The sequence below is a fragment of the Mustela erminea genome, chromosome 6 (assembly GCF_009829155.1).
Source record: "Mustela erminea isolate mMusErm1 chromosome 6, mMusErm1.Pri, whole genome shotgun sequence".
Lineage (NCBI taxonomy): Eukaryota > Metazoa > Chordata > Mammalia > Carnivora > Mustelidae > Mustela > Mustela erminea.
In genome coordinates this window covers 11348838-11366785 of record NC_045619.1, presented here as the reverse complement: position 1 = coordinate 11366785, position 17948 = coordinate 11348838, and the positions used below count along the sequence as shown (strand labels likewise).

The window sequence follows — 17948 nt, the reverse complement described above, 5'->3', positions numbered from 1 at the left end:
ACTTGAACCCTTCAGTCGCCTGCAGCAGAATTACTCCTTCCCTCTGGTTCTGCTGATAGGACGGTTTTTCTCTCCTCAAGCATGTGAGCACAGTTTGCTGAAACCCAACGCAGAAAAATAACCATACTGAGAAGATCTAATTATACCGCCGCCGTCTCAGTGGGAAAGTGCAGGGCACTGGGTTTTCTGAGTCCACATTGGGATGGCAAGGAAATGCAACCCCACATGAGAAACTAGGGGCAATTTCTGAAGACCCCTGCGCCCAGATCCGGGCCAGCTGGTTACTCCGAGTGATGTTTAAATAATACAACACACACACACACACAAACACACACACACACACACACCCCTACAACAAGCTCTGAGGAGTATAGCCACTACCACCAACAGCCATCCCAACCCTATCCCTGCGGGGCTGAAAACTCTAAGGCCTGGATGGGTCCCAGGCACTGAATAACCCGGGGAAGGTTCCAGCCTCCCTAAAGGTCGGAAGTCCAGAGGTCAAACACCAGACTCTCTGCCAGCCATTCGCAGAGTGCCTGACTCGAAGACCAATAATCCTGCACCTGATCGCCCGAACAGAAGTGATTCTGCTGTGACCTGTCGTCCTCCACCCTCGCCCCACTCCGAGCAGGCAAAGGAAGGAGAGGCTCGGAAGAGGTGGCCTCCAGGACCATGTCAGTGTCCTCTTCCTTGTCACCAGTGCCCCTTCCAGCTATACCTGATGTTCATTTGTTTCTAAGAGACACACGACTGGACTGGACTGGCCGGGGGTCAATCTTCCTGAATCCATCAGGCAGTCATTTAAGTCAACTCCGATAATGAGCTTCATCACTGAAAGGAGACAGCCCTTCCAAACAGTGATAACTTATTCATGACCTTCCCAGAAGGCGTCTTAGAAGGAATCCAACTCAGGAGGCAGCCAGACAGGCCCTAGAACACCCCAGACCTATCAGTTAACAGAACAAATTCAACCTGGCTGCCTGGGCCCCCTGGGCTTTAATTTCTCGCTTTATAAAAGGGAGGTGCTACCAGCTCCCCCCCAGGACAGTTGTGAGTACTGGAGAGCCTGTGGGGGTGCAGCCCTCCCCGCCCCCCCAGGTCTAGCTGACAGTCCCAGCTCTGCAATGTGGTCAGAGCACTGCTCCTCTCACAGAACTATTGTGAGGATCACAATAGGCGAGCGGAGGAGCGGTGCTTGGTGGCGCCCCGGGCCTACAGGCCCAGCCCCCGCCCCCCCAACAATCTTTGCCTCTTCTCACAAGAAGTCTGTGTCGTGGCTGAGCTCATAATGAGTCAGTCAGTCACTCGCACTGCCCTCACACAGCCCACTTCGGGGGGTTTGAAGTCACATCCTGCCTAGCCTAACTCGACATGATTTATTCCACCCCAGGAATGCAGCTCATTTCCCAGAATTTTGTAAAGAAGTTTAAAGAGTTTGATCTTGCAAAGGACTCCATTTACAGGCTCAGCTGGAGTGGAGGAGGAGACTGGGTTCGGCTCAGACCTGTAGGCGGGAACCACACAAAGTCCAAAGTCGGGGTTGAAAGAGGCCCCCTGAGCATCTCATTCTGGAGCGCCAACAGTTTTTTTGTTTGTTTGTTTGTTTGTTGTTTTTTAATTTCAACCCACAGCAAAAAAAAGAAAATTTTTTTAATTTAAGGGCTTTTAATCCCCCATACACACACAAACAGGTCAAACGAAAGCTCCTCAAAATGATATATACTGGCCACTCACCTTGGTATTTTCCACTGGAATCTACTTTGTTCGGTGCCTAAAAACACTGGCTGCTACCTGTGAAAGTAACTTCATGACCCACCAATGAGGTTTCAGCTGATGGTCTGAAAAAATACCAATCTGACTCGGCTGTCACCGGGCACATGAGGCTCGGAATGGTCCAGTGAGTCACCCAAGACCACAAGTCAGGTCAAGAAGCAGCTCGAGGGGCACCTGGGTGGCTCAGTGGGTTAAGCTTCTGCCTTCCGCTCGGGTCATGATCTCGGGGTCCTGGGATGGAGCCCCGCCATCAGGCTCCCTGCTCAGCGGGGAGCTTGCTTCCCTTCCTCTCTCTGCCTGTCTCTCTGCCTACTTGTGATCTCTGTCAAATAAATTTAAAAAGAAGTAGCTCTATCCCAAAGCCAAAGCAAGGCTCTTGGGGGGTCAAACCTCCAGCAGGTAGGACAGCAGTCACCTGCCATGCACTGGCTGTATTCAAGGACCCCTGCTCCATCACCAGATCCCGACAACCTCAGCAAAGCCCAGTGTGCTGCCTGTGGTCCTGCCCTATTCCTCTTCCCCACCCGCCCCTTCAAATACATACTCAGAGGCTCAGAGAGGTGGAGTAAACGGCATGGATATGGGCATTTAGGAAATATCCTTTGAGGACCCGGAGCCAAGGACAGCGCTCTGTCGGTATGCAGAATCCCAGCAGATCTGATCTGCTACAATCAGAACATCACCCCTCCAAGCCCCAGCCCTAAACTCAAGAGACGCCCAGAAATGACATGATATTAACAGCTTAATGCAAGGAAGATCACTATCCTACAGGGATGAGCTCAGAGAGGCTGCTCTCCAAGTACTTATATCCCTGGGGAGGCATAACCTAACCCTGTAATGAACAGACCTTCATGCCTGCTAACAGCCTGCTGATGCCATCTGTTAACACACACACGTGTACACACACACGCTCTAGAAGCAGGAAACCCAAAGTTCTCTCTGGATCAGTGGTGGTGAACACTTTCATCCAGTAGGGACCCCTTTGAGAATCGATGGGAGGCAATGAACCCTCCGCACACCACCTCACGGAACTCACCGAGATGCTTCCGTGCACTCCGTGGCCTTCCAGAAGCCCCCCAGTTACAATTTAAAAGACAAAAGGACACCAGAGTGGCCTCCTTCTCCAGCAAGGCAACATGAACAAAGACTTGAGAGGAATTTCTTTCTTCATTACCCTTCAGAGGGGTAATCAGAATCTCACAAAAGGGGTCGGAGTGGGCAAAAGGCAAACTCTGCAGTCAGACAAGCCAACAGTGAGAGTTGCTGTGGCAAGTGTGGGACTTGGGATGAAGGGGGCAGGCGGCCATTTCCCCTGAGCTGCTTGGGATCATCCTGGACTGCACAACCAAGACCTCCCAAATGATCAGCAAACAGCCTCTCCTCCCTACATCTTCATTGCTCGAGACGATTCTCAAGCGGGCTAGCAGGTACCAACCCCGGGCACACAGGCTGCCTGGAGGACAGAGCCAAGCTCTCCAGAGAAACCAGGGGCGACAAGCAGCACCCCAGGGCCTTTGGCCTCCCTGGGGAAACTCACCCAAATACTAGTTACAGATTTAAGATAAAAACACACCTATCTCCCACTTGACAGAAAAAGTCAATTCCTGGAGAAGACTAATGAATTCCTAGAGAAGGCTGTGGTAGCCCCCGTGTCTGCAAGGCAGGCCCACCCAGCTGTCCTTGAGCAGGAAGCCTGGCTGTGGGGATGACGTCACCACGTCCTTCACCAAGAACCTGGCGGCTGCTTATTTTACCACCCACCAAGAACTGCTCCTTTGCCCCAGCCACGGCTGTGGGTTGGCTTCCAAAGGGGTCAAGGCTGAGCTGCGCTCAAGAAGGGAAGAGCGGGGTGCCTGGGTGGTTCAGCGGGTTGAGCCTCTGCCTTCAGCTCGGGTCATGATTCCAGGATCCTGGAATCGAGCCCCACATCGGGCTCTCTTTCTCCCTCTGTCTGCCTCTCTGCCTATTTGTCATCTCTGTCAAATAAATAAATAAAATCTTTAAAAAAAAAGGAAAAAAGAAGAAGAAGAAGGGAAGAGCAGCAGCCCCTGCCCTGACTGGGACGGGGACTGTGGGACTGGGAACGAACCCACACCACAGGCACGTGACACACACACAAACCTGGACACACGCAGACATGGGCATGACACAGACCCGTGAGTGTGCAGCCCAGGGATGTGGGATCGGGGCAGAAGGTGACACTCATGGAGTCTGGCCACCTGAGGCTGATCACCGCAGTCTCTACTCACAGGCTGAATGAATGTCTGGGGATGTCATTTGAACACCGCGAACCTCCCTTCCTTCATCTGTAAAATGGGCATCACTGACAAGTAACTGCCAGCACTTGCTTCTTCTGACCAGACAGCGACCATGGGCAGTAGTTCCCGCCGAAGAGGAAACTGAAGCCAAGAGGATCTAAAGGACTGGCTCCAGGGCACACACTAGTGCAGCACACACTAGTGCGGTTGGGGTGTGTGTGCCCTGGAGCTCCGCCTCCCAGCCGGCTCAGCAGGTGCTGAGGAAGCGAGCCCCAGAGGTTTGCCCCAGAGGTTTGCCCCAGAGGTTTGCCCCGAGAGAAATCATCAGGAAGGGGAAGGAGTCTGAGGTGACCCACAGCCACCTGCCCAGTCACCCGCGGTAGCAGCAGTCCTCCTGGCTGGTACCCAGCCCCTGGGGCGGCCGCTGTTTCCCTGGCAAACACCTTTTTAACGTGACTCCCCCACCTCCACCAACCCCTCCCAGCTGTCCCCTTCAGAACCCATTGAAGAGCCTGGAATTTAAAGCGCCTGTCAGAGACTTCCAACCACAGCCAATTCGGAATGTCCCAGGTCCAGGAGCACAAAGGCTGCCTGGTAAAGCCCCCGGAAGAGCTCAGAATCCTGCCCCTGATCTTTGCTCAGGTCCACACTCAGTATCACATTCTTCAGATTCTTGTCTGAAAGCCAGAAAGGGGGGAGGGAGAGTGGCCTCCACTATTTCAACCTAAGGATAATTAGAGCCTGTGGTTTTAAAGGGGTAGAGGGCCAACCTTTCCCAGCCTCTCGAGTACACCGGTGTGATACTGCAACCGTCTGCACATAAGGGGCTTTGCAGCCTGGAAGTGGTCTCACTTTGAAGAACCGGGGCTCCAGTGCCCATGGCTATTAGGTGGCGGGGAGGGTCGCTGCCAGATCCTCGGTCTCACCCTCAGAGGCCCCCTGTCCATTCCTTCTCCAACGCGAGGCTCCAAGGGCTAGCCAAAAAGTCAGCAGAACTAACTCCAGCTGGTTTGGAGGAAGGAGTCTGGTTGGAGGTGAGAAGTCCCAACACTTACAGGGTCCTGTAAATGCCACAGAGCCCAGCGGCCAGTAATTAATCCCATAATGAGGCATTTTTCACGAGCACTTGGCGCGACACAGCCAGCCACCTCCTCCTCAGCCTGCCAAAGGCAGGAAACAGAGGGCGGCAGGCTGGGCTCCAGCAGAAGGCAGGCCGAGCGCAGGGCGCTGTGGGGGGGCAGGAGGCTCAGAGGAGATGGCACTGGGAAGCAGAGGGAGAAAAGCTAGTTTCCCGCAGGAACCAGACTGACCATACCTCACACACCTGGCCACAAAAACCCATCTGCCGCCCACTGACATGCCTCAGAGGGACACGGAAGGCTGCACTTTACACCTGGCCCCATAAGCCAGCGAGGAAACACCAGGCCTCACTGTTTTAAGGCTGGGCCTCACTGCTTTAAGGCTGTATACAAAAGCCAGACCTACAAACCCCCAACTTCACAAACATCACCCCACCCCCAGCCCACACTGAATGCATTGATTGGGTGAGAGGGCAGGGGAGGCAATGAAAGCAAACATGGACATCCAGGAGCAGGAGAGGATGTGAGCTCTCCCTCACTATCTGGGGAGGGAGGTACTTAGGTTCTTTGAGTCTCAGTTTTCCCAACTACAAAGTGGGAACATTAATACCACCTCCCACCCTTCATGGGATTGGGAGACTTTCATTGCAATAACCTGAGCCTGACTTCAAACTACAGTGACAGAAAAATTTGATAGGAATAGGTTTCTTAAAATGGATAAAAATAGATATATTTATAACAAACTGGCACCGGGCTGGACAAACAGTGTTAAGAACAGGGGTGCCCGGCTGGCTCCATAGGTGGAGCATGTGACTCTTGATCTCAGGGCTGTGAGTTCAAGCCCCACATCCGGCGTGGAGCTTGCTTAAATTTTTTTTTTTTAATTTGTGTATGAAATCAAGCACATAAACAATAGAGCCAAACTTTAATGAACATCAAAATCCTCTATGGGGACTCTCATTTTGTCATCCCACACACAAGGAAAACAAGTGCAGAAAGTGTGTACGGCTTACCAAGGTCAAAGAGCTGGCAGGTGAGAGAATCAGGATCAGGACAAAGGGTCCGGGTTCCAGAGCCTGCTGCCTATTACATAAGTACGAGACATATACACATCCCAGTGGTTGAGACTCAGAACCAAAGCAATAAAGCTTTCTCCCCAAGGTCACATGCAGCCAAGTGCTGACGCAGACGCTAAGCCAGCACACTCGGGAGAATATATTCACCTGTTTCTCAAGCACACATTAAGTGCCGCCCACAGGCGAGGGTCCCAGGAACAACAGGGGAAAAGCAAGACCCAAAAGCAGGCCAGCAAGGACAAGTGCCAACAAGCCCCCGGTCCAGGACAGTGTTGACACCGCGAGGAAAGCATTGTCTGGCTGCAAACAGGAATTTATGTTTCAATTCCTACACCAGCATTCTATAAAATGTTACTCATCATCCCTCGTGCAAGAACAGTGTCTGCGGCTCATCAGAGGGAAGCCACCTCCAGGAACAATGGCTGGTCAACAAGGCCTGGGTAAGGCATGAGATCACCGTGGGGGGTTATCGGGAAGAACAACTCCGTCCCCTCCACAAGCCCTGTTACCCCGCACCTGGATCAAAGCGCACTGGACAGCTGAGGAGGAAGCAGGATGGAGGAAAAGATGCTCTGGTGAATGAGGGGCAGGTGAGGGGACAGGAGAGGGCATGGGACGGACACGTACTGGGACCCACCATGAGTGGAGTTCGTGGAAGGCTGCGAGCCTTCCCACCTTAGCGACTCAGGATACTGACATGGGTTTTATTAGCCACTTTACAGAGGAGGAAACTGCAGCTCGAAGCAATGAAATAAAAACCTGGGGAAATCACAGAAAGTCCCTCGCGCCTGGAAGAATGGAATGAGTGGCCCTGGATTGTGGGAGAGAGCGCAGCGGATACACACGCCCACTCCCTTCTCCCAGTCTGGACTGAACTGCGCCCCCCACCTCTCCAGATTCACCTGTGGAGGCTTTAACACCCCAGGACCTCAAATGGGACTGTTTGGGCCATGGGCCTTTAAAGAACTGATGAAGGTAAAACGAGGGCATTCGGGTGGGCTCCCCAATCTGCCCGGCGTCCCCGGAAGCGGGGGAGGACAGGAGCCACGGGGGCTGTGCACACGCAGAAGGCGGCGCCGGCTGTAAACAGAGAGAGGCCTCGCTCGTGGACTCTCAGCCCCCCCAGCCTCCGGGGCTGGGAGACGGAGATGCCTCTTGTCCAAGCCAGCCTCGGGGACTCTGAGCACGCCCTTGCCTGACTGTGACTTGCCTGCCTGGCTGCTGTCTGGTTCGCCCCCCCGCCCCTCCCCGAATACAAACCACAGACTCTGGCTTCATGCAGACACGCGCCCCGCACCAAAGCAGTCTCCAACACACCCCCAGCATTTTGACATATTTAATGAACAAATAAACTGAGTGAAAAATAACCCAGCTGCTGCTTGGAGAGTCACCCACTCCCTTGCCCACAGCCCGCTGACTCCCTCTGCTTTCTCTAACTCCCTAGTCCGTATAGCCACCACCCCACAAACACAGGAGCTAGCATCTCACTGCAGACAGTAGAAATTCCAAAATAATCTCTAGCTCACTTGCACCAAACAGTAGTGCAAACTACGTGGATAGGCGGGAATCTACTAAGTGCTGAAATCCAGTGTGTGTGAAATTCTTAGTACCGATTTTCAGTCAATCTGTAAAACGAGTGTACGGTTAGGTTAAGGTGCAGGTAGGGTGGGTTGGGTTTGGTTTTGGGTTTTCTGAGTGTGTGTTCAACTGGTGGCACTGAGGACGGGGACAGAAACTCTCCTCACGCAACGTCAGGCCCGAGCAGCCCAGTACTGACCCAGATCGCTCGGCAGGCTGCAGAGGGGACTCAGGGCGATGGACTGAGCCATACTAGCAGGGCCAGAAGTGTCCACTCATTCCTTGGGGGGAGGGGCGGGGGTACAAGCCTGTGGCTCCTTTCTGAACCAATAAGGGCTGCTCTCCAGCTCTCTAGGAAAAGGGTGTCATCCAGAAAAGGCTCCCTTGAGCCAGAAGCTGAAAGAAAGGGACAGCACAGGGCTCAACAGGCAAGGAACACCTGCAAGCTAGCCACTAATCTGGAGCGAAAGAAAATACCAGAGCAAAGACAGTCTCTAGACCTGTTTCCAGTCCAGCCTCTAGACCCCCTGACCACCCATCTTCTCCCCTCATGCCCCAAAGAACTCCCTTACCATTATAAACATCTATCTGCTCCAAAGCAGCCACTAGGATTCTGAAACTTTCTCTTCACAACAAAACTAAACTGTTGCAACTTGTTGCTACAATCCGGTGACTTCCCTGGTCTGAAGGAGCCACAGCAGAGGGCCTGCCCGTGGGTTCTGGACATTTCTGAGACCACCTCTGTCCATCATCCCCCTGCTGCCTCCTACCCAGTCACAGAGAGGTCTCTCTTTAGGGCCAGGGAGCTATTTCCCCCGCCTCCCAGTGGACAAGACTCCTTGGCCCCTCTGGCCCTCACTTCCTCTCCAGTGAAGACCAGCCATGGCCCAGCTACAAGCAGGCAGGCACAGTGGCCAGGATGGTCTGTCACCTGCCCTCCCTCAGGACCAACCACAGGCATCTGAAGAATGGCCGGATGAGGTTAAAGGTGATGTCAGCAGCCAATGCAATGTTAGGGTAGCCATCCGCACAACAGGATGGAGGCCCCACTCTGCAGCAGCTAGAAGCTCTGCTCCTTTCATTAATTCTTGGCCAATAGGGCAAGAGGAGGCCTTGGGGACCAGACCAACACTTATCACCACCAAGTGAGGAGACACAAGTTCAGGAGTGAAGGGCAGTCACATGGGGGCATCTGGAATCAGAGCGTTGGGTTGTGAACACCTGCTCAGTCTTCTCATCTGTAAAATGGGGGTAATTTCCTACCTCATGAGGAGGTAAGACTTAACATGAGATAATCCACATAAAAGCACCAGCAGTGCAATGCACCACGTGCTCAACAACATCTAACTACTGGTACTCTTACTCTCATTAGCAGTTGGGACTTCAACCCAGACCTCCTGATTCCGAGGCCAACGCCCTCCCAACAGAGCCTCTTCCTTCCTTCCTTGCCCCCCACCTTCTCCATCTTTCCGCCTCCCCGCCCAGGCAATTCTAGCCTCTGGGAGCCTGGCTCAAGACGCTGAGAAATCCCCAGGCGGGGAGGGTTGCAGGGGCCTGCCTCCTGGGATGAGTGGTCTGTCCCTCCCTCCTCCCCTCCAACTTCCTGTCACAGGGGAAGATTCCTGAGGCCGGAGATGGGCTCTCTGCCCTCCACCCTACCAAAGCCCCACCAAGCCCAGCATGGTGAAGGCCACACAGCAGCAGCCCAAGGAGTCTTTTGATGACTGAGATTCACCAAAGAAATTTGGGGTCAATACCCTTATCCCATTAGCTGGTCTTAAATAAAAGTAGATGAAAACTGGGGGCCCCTGAGTGGCTCAGTCAGTTAAACGTCTGACTCTTGATCTCAGCTCAGATCTGGATCTCAGGGTGGTGAGTTCAAGGCCCCATGTTGGGCTCCATGCTGGGTGTGGAGCCTACTTTAAAAAAAAAAAAGACAAAAATTTAAAATGACTCCCTGCCACCACTTTTCTTCCCCGAGATTTCCAGACAAGTGCCTGGCATGTGCGCTTTGTCAAGTGAAAAGATGAGCAAATGGCATTCGAAAGCTCTGGCGCCCGGGCCCCCTCATCCCAGGCTCACAGAAGAGCAGCGAGCCCCAGCACTCCTGACGAGGAGCCACCTCTGCACCAGGCCCCGGGGGCAGAACCTAGGGCTCTAGACTTGAGGATGGACCCCACCTCTGACCCCCCAGGACCTCTGACCTCCACGTCCTCAGACCAGCAGGTTCTAGCATCTATCCCCATCCCAGACCAGTTGGACCGAGTCCCCCAAACCAGTTCCAGTGCGTGTCTTTATGTTTATCAGACAGGAAGCTCCCTCTCCAGCCCAGTGACTTCATGCAAAACACAGGAAATGCAGCGGCTTTTGAACATAGGCAGCTCCAAATAAAGGAGCCTCCACGGCTGTGTAACAGCCTTTTTAAAAAAAAATGCTTCACTAACACGGCTCCGATCAGAGCGACAAGGTAAGCTGTACTGTGTGCTAAGAAGGAAGCGAGGGCTGAGACAGTGACAACTCAGCCTCGGACCCAGGAGATAGACCTTCTGGCAGGTTCCTCAGCCATCCTCAAAACCACACTCTTGTTATCAGGAACAGACTTGCTGGACGCATTTAAAATCTTTAAAACCTGACCACGTATTCCCTCCTGCCACCACCCGAGGACAGATGATATTGATGAGAACATGAAAAAGAGGTGAGAGGAAAGAACCAGACCACTTTCGGTATCTTTACATGTCAATTATACGCCCCAGAAAAACCAGACAACCTCCCTGTCACTGGCGGGTAAACTGAGGCAGAGGTCGAGCAGCTGGAGAAAAGGCGAAGGGCTGGTGGCAGCTCTGCCCCCCAAAGCCCTTGTTTTGCTCCCGCCACTGGGGTTTCGTATGGAAAATACAAGAAATCGATCCCTTCAGTCCTTACATGACTTAAAATTGCTAGAAATGAGCACCAGCTGACGGACACTGGAAAGCCAGTGTGGCCCTCTGAGCGGCCCACCCGGCTGCCTGGCGCTACCCCATGTGAAATATTGATTTTTGAGCTGTGGGAACTTTCAGCTGAAGGGGCCCTGTCCAACTGGAAGAAGTTCAGAGAAACCGAGAACACTTCCCACCCAATTTCTTAACCGGAGCGCCTCTCCCCCCAAAAAGAAAAAGACGAAGGGTGTGGAGAGTAGACTCTTGAGGAAAGATTAAAGGAGCTAAGTATGTGTTGCTCGGCTAAACAGTGCATAAAGGCCAAGAAAGGGAAGATAACACTTTAAAAACACTTTTTAAAGGAGGCCACGTGATTCTGAGAGGCAAGCCTCTGGCGCTGAGTGAAACCAGGAGCCCAAGCTTTCTACCAACTCACAGGCTGAGCTTTGGGCAAATAGCTCCTTCTCAAATGGGGGCGGTGGGGGGGGGAGTGAAATTATCCCTAAGAGCCTCTCCAGCTCACGTGTTCTAAAATTCTAAATAAATTTGGTAGTGAGGGTTTTTTTTTTTTTCTGTTGTTCATTCTTCTTTTAAGCAGGCCATGCTTTAGAGTTACGGGCCACATGAAAGGGAAATCTCGAAGATGCAAAGGTCCCAGAAAGGGAATGTCTGTGGGGAGGTGGAGGTGAAGGAAACGCCCTCCAAGAGGCCCCCTTTCTCCTCTGCGTGGGACAGACTGTAAGGACCATAAGGACCTAGAACCTCTGAGAGGCCTGGAGGAAGCCACGCAAGGGTGGGGAAGAGGGGCTGCACCTTCCACTTCCCCCGTAGGCCTGGGCCCAACCTGCCCTAGCAGGAAGCCACACCCTTCGGTGGCTACTTTCTGGAAGGCCCCGCAAGGCTCCCTCCAGCCACAGTGGGAGGGAGCCCCGTGGAGAAGCTGGAGATGAAGGCCACACCGCCAAAGAGCGGCAGTCAGGCCCAGAGACACTCCCAGGAAGGCCTCGCCCTCAGCCAAAGGTGATCCAAGAGCCTCTTTTTGGTCCACCTGCAGGGGGCCAGAGCTGTGTCCCCTTGTGGGAGCTGAATCACCTCAGGCTTGAGAAACTAGAGGGCAGAGTGGGGCCCCAGAGAGTGGCCAACGGAAGCCCGTCTCAGTTACTTTTTAGAGAGGCACACATCAGGAGCAGGAGGGCAGCTCCCCACCCCCTGCTTCCCAAATATTTGGAGTGTTCACAGCATGAGGTGGGGAGGTGGGGACAGGGGAGAGGACACCATCCAGCATCCAGCCTTCAAGCCATCTGCCCATGTGGTGGCAGGCCCATTTTAGCCCCAGGCTCATTTGTGTACTCCTGTGTGACTCATGCCATATCTCCAGGAGGCCCAGAGGCTGCCTGGCAGGGACATAGACCTGTCCAAGACCCTGATGGGGTCTTCTGCTGGCTTTGCCACAGGAAAAAAAGCCAACTCTGGTAGTGAGCAGAGGGGGCAGCTTCTCCAGTCCTCACAGCATCCAAGGCTAAGACGGTCTTTCTTGAGAAGGCAACTGGGGCCCTCCAACGCAAAACACCCTTTTGATCACATTTTCTCAAGAATTTGGGCTTTTCCACTGTTATTAATACACATTAAAAACCACAGGCCAAAAGCCTGAGGGACAACTGAGGACAGAGGGAGAAGGGGCACGCTAGTGGTTTCAGGGACCCCGAGTTTCAATAAGAGAATCTAAGTAAATGAAGGTCTGGTTTAGCCCTAGGGTCGGAGCGGCCTCCCCAGGAAAGACCAGAGGACGATCTGGAGCCAGGGGAATTGTGGGAAGCCTGGCAAAAGGGCATCCCAAAATACTTTCCAGACACACACTGCGGGCTTCCTTTTCTCATACAGCAAAGAAAAAGCAATCATCTATCATTTCCCAGAATACAAGGGAGTGGATCAGAACAGGCGTTTGTTTAAAGGGTTACTCTGGAAATATGATGTCACGGGGAAGAAAACAAGACCCAAAATGTTCCAGCCGTGAGAGCAAGTCAGTCCGTTTTTAAGACCCTTCCTTCTTCCACGCACACGACAGACAATACGAAACTGGGAAATTGAAAGCAATGCATCGGTGATGCTGAAACCTACAAGACTGGCCAGAAGACCCCCTGATCCTGACAGGTAATAAAACTAAAAAGGCCAGGTAGTGAAAAGCAATGCTCACCCCACTCCTGCTTCCGGGGCCCTCCTCCCTTTCCGGAGGCAGCCACAATTACCAGCATCTTGGTCTCTTTCCATGCAGAGCCCCAGCGACACACTATGCCTGACCAAAAGGGGAGCACTGGACATACTACTTTGCACCTAGTTTTTTTCTTTCCACTGGCAACCTATCTTGCAGATCACACCCTATGAGCACTTACAGCTCAGCCTCATTTTTCTAAGGGCTACACTGCAGGATCCCCACTGGAGAGCTGTGCCATGATTTATCGGACCCTTCTGATGGGCAGTTTGCTTCTTTCCTGTCTTTTTTTTATGACAATGCCGTAAAGAACATCCTAGGACACTTCCTCTCGCATTATCTGAGTTTATCTGTGGGTTGAATTCCTAGAAATTAGTCAGAGGGACTATGCTCTGGCGGACACTACCAAACTACCTTTAAAACAGTTTCAGGGGCGCCTGGGTGGCTCAGTGGGTTAAAGCCTCTGCCTTCGGCTCAGGTCATGATCTCAGGGTCCTGGGTTCGAGCCCGGCTTTGGGCTCTCTGCTCAGCAGGGAGCCTGCTTCCCTTCCCCTCTCTCTGCCGGCCTCTCTGCCTACTTGTGATCTCTATCAAATAAATAAATAAAATCTTTAAAAAAGACAGTTTCATCACTTCTCGGCCTTTTGGTTAAGATCAAGTGTAAAAAGACAGTTTCTTACAACTTATACTCCCATCTGTGTAGGGCTTGAGCACGTGCCTTCACCACAGGGGCATCTCAGAGAAATTAAAATTACTGAATTTTCCAGTTTCCCAGGCACTCACTCTTGTGTTTAACAGACGGGCACATAAACTAGAGTCATGTCTTTGTAAGATGACAGGGACCTTTTTATCAAAATCAGATTTTCCCCCAACCAGAGCCAGAAGCCAGGTCTCCAGACCCTCAAGAGCTGTGCTCTTTCCACGTCACCCCTCTGGCTCTACCCTAGACCTCCTGGATCACAGGAAACCAGGTTTTAGAACAAAAACCGCAGACAGTTTGCACACCTTCTGCCTGGGCCAGAGCCCTGAAAGGAGGCTATTCGGCACAAGCTCATCGTTGAGGGCATCCAAAAGCATCAGCAGATGCCGCCCTGCCCCACCCACCTCTGCTTCACAGTCCACAAGCACTGTACACACTCACGTGCGCACGCGGGCACGGGCGCGCACACACACACAAACACACACACAAACACACACACACCCCTTTTGAGAAAGCAGAAAAAGCACCAAGCAGGAGCTAGGAACACCCACCCCACCTACCCTTCCCTTCTCTGCTCCCTGACCTGAGGACCCAGGGAGTTGAGACCTGTCATTTACATATTTTCTTAGAAACTGACACAGCCATTGTATATAGGCCCTACGCACACCTTACTTCTTTCAGTTCTCACACCTAACCCTTCAGGGTAGGTACCCCATTCCCACTGACAGAGAAGGGCCCTGTGGCTCCAGGAGGTGACATGACTTGCCTAAGGTCCTAAAGCTAATTAAGTGGCAGGGTCAGGATTTGAGCTCTAGCTCTCAGGCTCACCACCCCCCACTTCCCATCTCTAAGACCGGCATTCTAGAAGTCACGGGAGCACCCCCCCACACACTTCCCAGGGGGTGACCAGGGCTCCATTCTGTCCTCACCAGAGGACTTGAGCCCAGTCTGTCCTCACCAGGGGACTTGAGCCCAGGAGTTCAGCGCACCAAGGGTTAAGGCCGAGAGGCAGTGACTCTCTGGGGCTGCACAAAGGGAAAATGCACTTCCTGCCCCTGCGGGCAGAGATGCTGTTTTATGCTCAGCAAATTAGGACGTTTGTTTAATTAAGACGACACACAGATTTTGTTATTCTAAATATTTTTGGAACATGATGCTTGGGAGGAAGCTGTCAAGGCATGGATTTTTTTTTTTTTCCCTTTCTTTCCCTGGCTTTAGGTTTCTTTCTCCCCCTTCAAGGGAAGGGTAAGGCCAGGCTCAGAGGAAAACAACAGCCAACCCCTCCCCTCCTTTTGAAATAAAGATGTCAAGCTGGTAAAGGCTGTCTTCAGTACTTGATTGAAGGATTAGCTAGAAGAGGAAGTGAAGAAAGCACAGAGAGCCAGGTTTCCAGCAATACCCTAGCAGGCGACACAACAATGCCGCATTTTCTGAGTGTGCTTTTCTCTCTCCCAAAAGCTAACAGATCCTCGTTTTGTTTTTTCTGGAGCAAGAACAGGCAAAAGGCAGCCTGTGATTAACATGCTTCCTTCATTCTGCAAGAGGGAAGTTGTCCCATCTCCCACCCCTTTGGTTAAAAAGTTTAAAAATCTTTTAAAAAAGTAAAAACTCAGAGAGCCGGGACTCTGATCCTCTCTTTCCTCTACCCTCCTGTGCTCTTCAGGCAAGCAGCCCCACAGACCACCTCTGGAGCGGAGCTGCCCTTCCCGCACAGAGCCTGCCAATCCAGGCACCTGGATCTGCCCACAGGCACTGGCGGGGCTCAGGGGCTGAGTGTGAAAAGCAGAGCTCTTCGGGGTCACCGGCAGCCAAGAGGGGGGCACGGTGACTCTCAAGTTACACAAAGCAATCTCTTGCTTGCTCAGTTATGCAAGTGGGGGTGAGGCTGGGGGTAGGGGGACGACTGGGAACTCCTGGAGGGCCGAGGCCTCTGGGACCTGGGCAGAGTGGTCTGGCTCCTTGCTCTCACAGTCCCCATGACTCACCGTACCTTTCTGAGGACCATGTCATCTTCGTCTCATATTAGAGTCATCTGCAGATTTGTCTCAGCATTCCCTAAGTGCCGGAGGGCAGGGGCCAGGTCTTACTCAATCTCCCACCCCACCACCACCTGCCAGAGTCCCTGGCACAGAGCAGTCAGTTAAATATTTGTTCAATTACACATCTATGTACCCTCCCTCTGCACCTCGCAGCCTTGTATATAAATTGACTAATATTAATGAGTGATTGTCTAAACAGGCCTTAAAGCAGCCTCTCTCCTCACCAAAAGGGGAATAAACCACCAGGTGAGGTTATCAAGCAGGTCTCCGCGGTGTCAGAAATGGCCACAGTGTTGCAGGAAGGAGCAAAGGCTCGCTTCCCCTTCAACAGTTACTCAACAGTTACTTTGAAATCCTCTTAAACCTAGAAAAGGATGCACTGAACCGAGGAGTTGTTGGGCCTCTGACCGCCTAGCGCAGAAAGGCCGCTGGTCTCCGGGACCTGCCAGGACCTGGGACTTCCCAGGAACCTTTCTCCCCACACCAGCTGGGTGGGGCCACAGACCGCAGCCGGGGCCTCGCCCCGCCCCCACCTCAAGGCAGCCGGCAACCCTGTCCCGGTGTGTTCAGCGTTGTTATAAACGACTGGGTTCCCTGCAGGGATAAGGGGATGCAGTCCTGCCCCGGGCGTGGCCCCAAGACAGGATGGCGTGAGGATACCCCCCCTCCTCCTCCGACGGAGAAAAGCGGGGAAGGCAGGGTAACAACCCCGATGTGGCCCAAACAGGGACGATGCAATAGCGCAGGTCTGGTCCTAAAGGAGAAGGGCCCAGCTCCCCGCCCCCGCCCGCGTGGGGCGGCCCCCAGGTGCGGTGGAATCAGGTGCGCTCCGGACCGCTCAGATGGCTGCGGGCATTCCTGGGCCCTCCTCCGCCGGGTAGCGGAAGTCAAAAGTCAACGGCTGAGGGGCTGGGGGCGGAGGGAGTTTGGGGGGGGGTCCTTCCTGTCTCGCCTGGCACCCGCCGGGTCCCGGTCCCCCACGCACCTACCGCACCTCCCCGTTCCCCTCCTCCGCCCAGCCGATCGCAGCCGGGCGAATGAGGAAGTCGGGAGCGGAGGGCGGAAACTGAGCCGAGTGCAATGTCTGCAGCAGGACAGTCCGATTCTGACTCAGGCGGACGCCCTGACAGCTGCCAAACGGTCCCCGCCTGCCCGTTACCTCCGTTTCGAAAACGCCTGGAAACTTCCAAAGCAGCCGCTGCCCCCGAGCCCCCCATCTCACGCTCGCTCGGTCCGGTCCTAGGGACAGCGGCTCCCCGGAAGGGGTTAAAAAGTTTGCCCAACTTGGGCTCTCCGCGAGGCGAGGGCGGGGCGCGTGCCCCGGCCGCAAGGGGAGGTCGAGGCTCCCGGTGCCTCGCCGGGGGAGTGCGCCGGGCAGGCAGGGGGAGGGGCGGAGGGTTTCCGGGGAGCGCCGGCCCCAAAGCCTTGGCCTGCTCCCGAGGCCCTGCCTCCAGCGGCGCCCTCTCCGAGAGTCGCGCAGGGGGTCCTCCGGCCGCTCCCGGAAGGATGCTGTGCCCGGGCCCGGGCCCGCGGCGTTCGCACCCCCCCTTGCCCCGCGCGCCGGTCGCCGGCCGCGCAGAGGCCGAAAACCACACGTCCGGCCGCTCGCCCCAGACGCCGCGCGTCCCGTCGCCACCGCCCCCGCCCGGGGCGGGACCGGCCGGTGCGGCTAGCTCACCTGAACCTGGATCTGCGCCGGGGAACGGGCGCTGCTTCTCCCGAGAGGGCTTTCTCGAGCGCTCGGGCGACGGCGGGGTGGGGCGAGCACGCGAGGCGGGTGCTGCAGCAGGTCAGTCTCGCTCAGCCTTCCGTGCCCTGCCCGGGAGCCGCGGTGATCTGCGCGCCTCACCGCACCCAGCTCAGCTCCTCGCCGCCTTCCCGCCCCGCCCTTGCGGCCGCCCGCCTATTCCATCCCGGCGCCGGCTCGAGGGCGGAGCCTGGAGGGACGACACCGCCCCCTCGAACCGCCTCGCCCACTCCAGCCCGTCCCCGGTCTTGATGGACAGACATCTGGGGCCTGTGGGAAGGGGGTGGGCGGAGCCTCTGGGTCCAGCGGGGTGGGTATTCATCCTCGCCAACCGCCCCCACCTCCACCGGCTCCACCTTCCTCCGCGCTTCCTAGGCGGGAGCCCCGCCTCATAGGGCGGGCCCGACGAACAGCCATGTTCCAGGGAGAGGATTGACACAGAGAAAGTCCAATCAGAAGGAGGAGGCTCGCAGAAGGCTCAGGCCAGGATTTTGGTGCATTGCCGAGGCGGGGCGAGGCAGGGCGGGAGCCGGCTGGGAAGGTCTGGGGTTCTGACACCCCGCCCCTCGAG

The 17948-nt window shown here is 54.5% G+C and overlaps 1 protein-coding gene across 1 annotated transcript in view; it reads right to left on the bottom strand.

Moving 5' to 3' along the window:
• Positions 1-17526, bottom strand: part of MYH9 (myosin heavy chain 9) — an 88426-nt gene extending 70900 nt beyond the window's left edge. The window contains exon 1 of the mRNA XM_032346410.1: positions 17309-17526. The gene's annotated coding sequence lies outside the window, so the exon portion shown is untranslated. The remainder of the gene's footprint in view (positions 1-17308) is intronic.
• Positions 17527-17948: the final 422 nt, after the last annotated feature.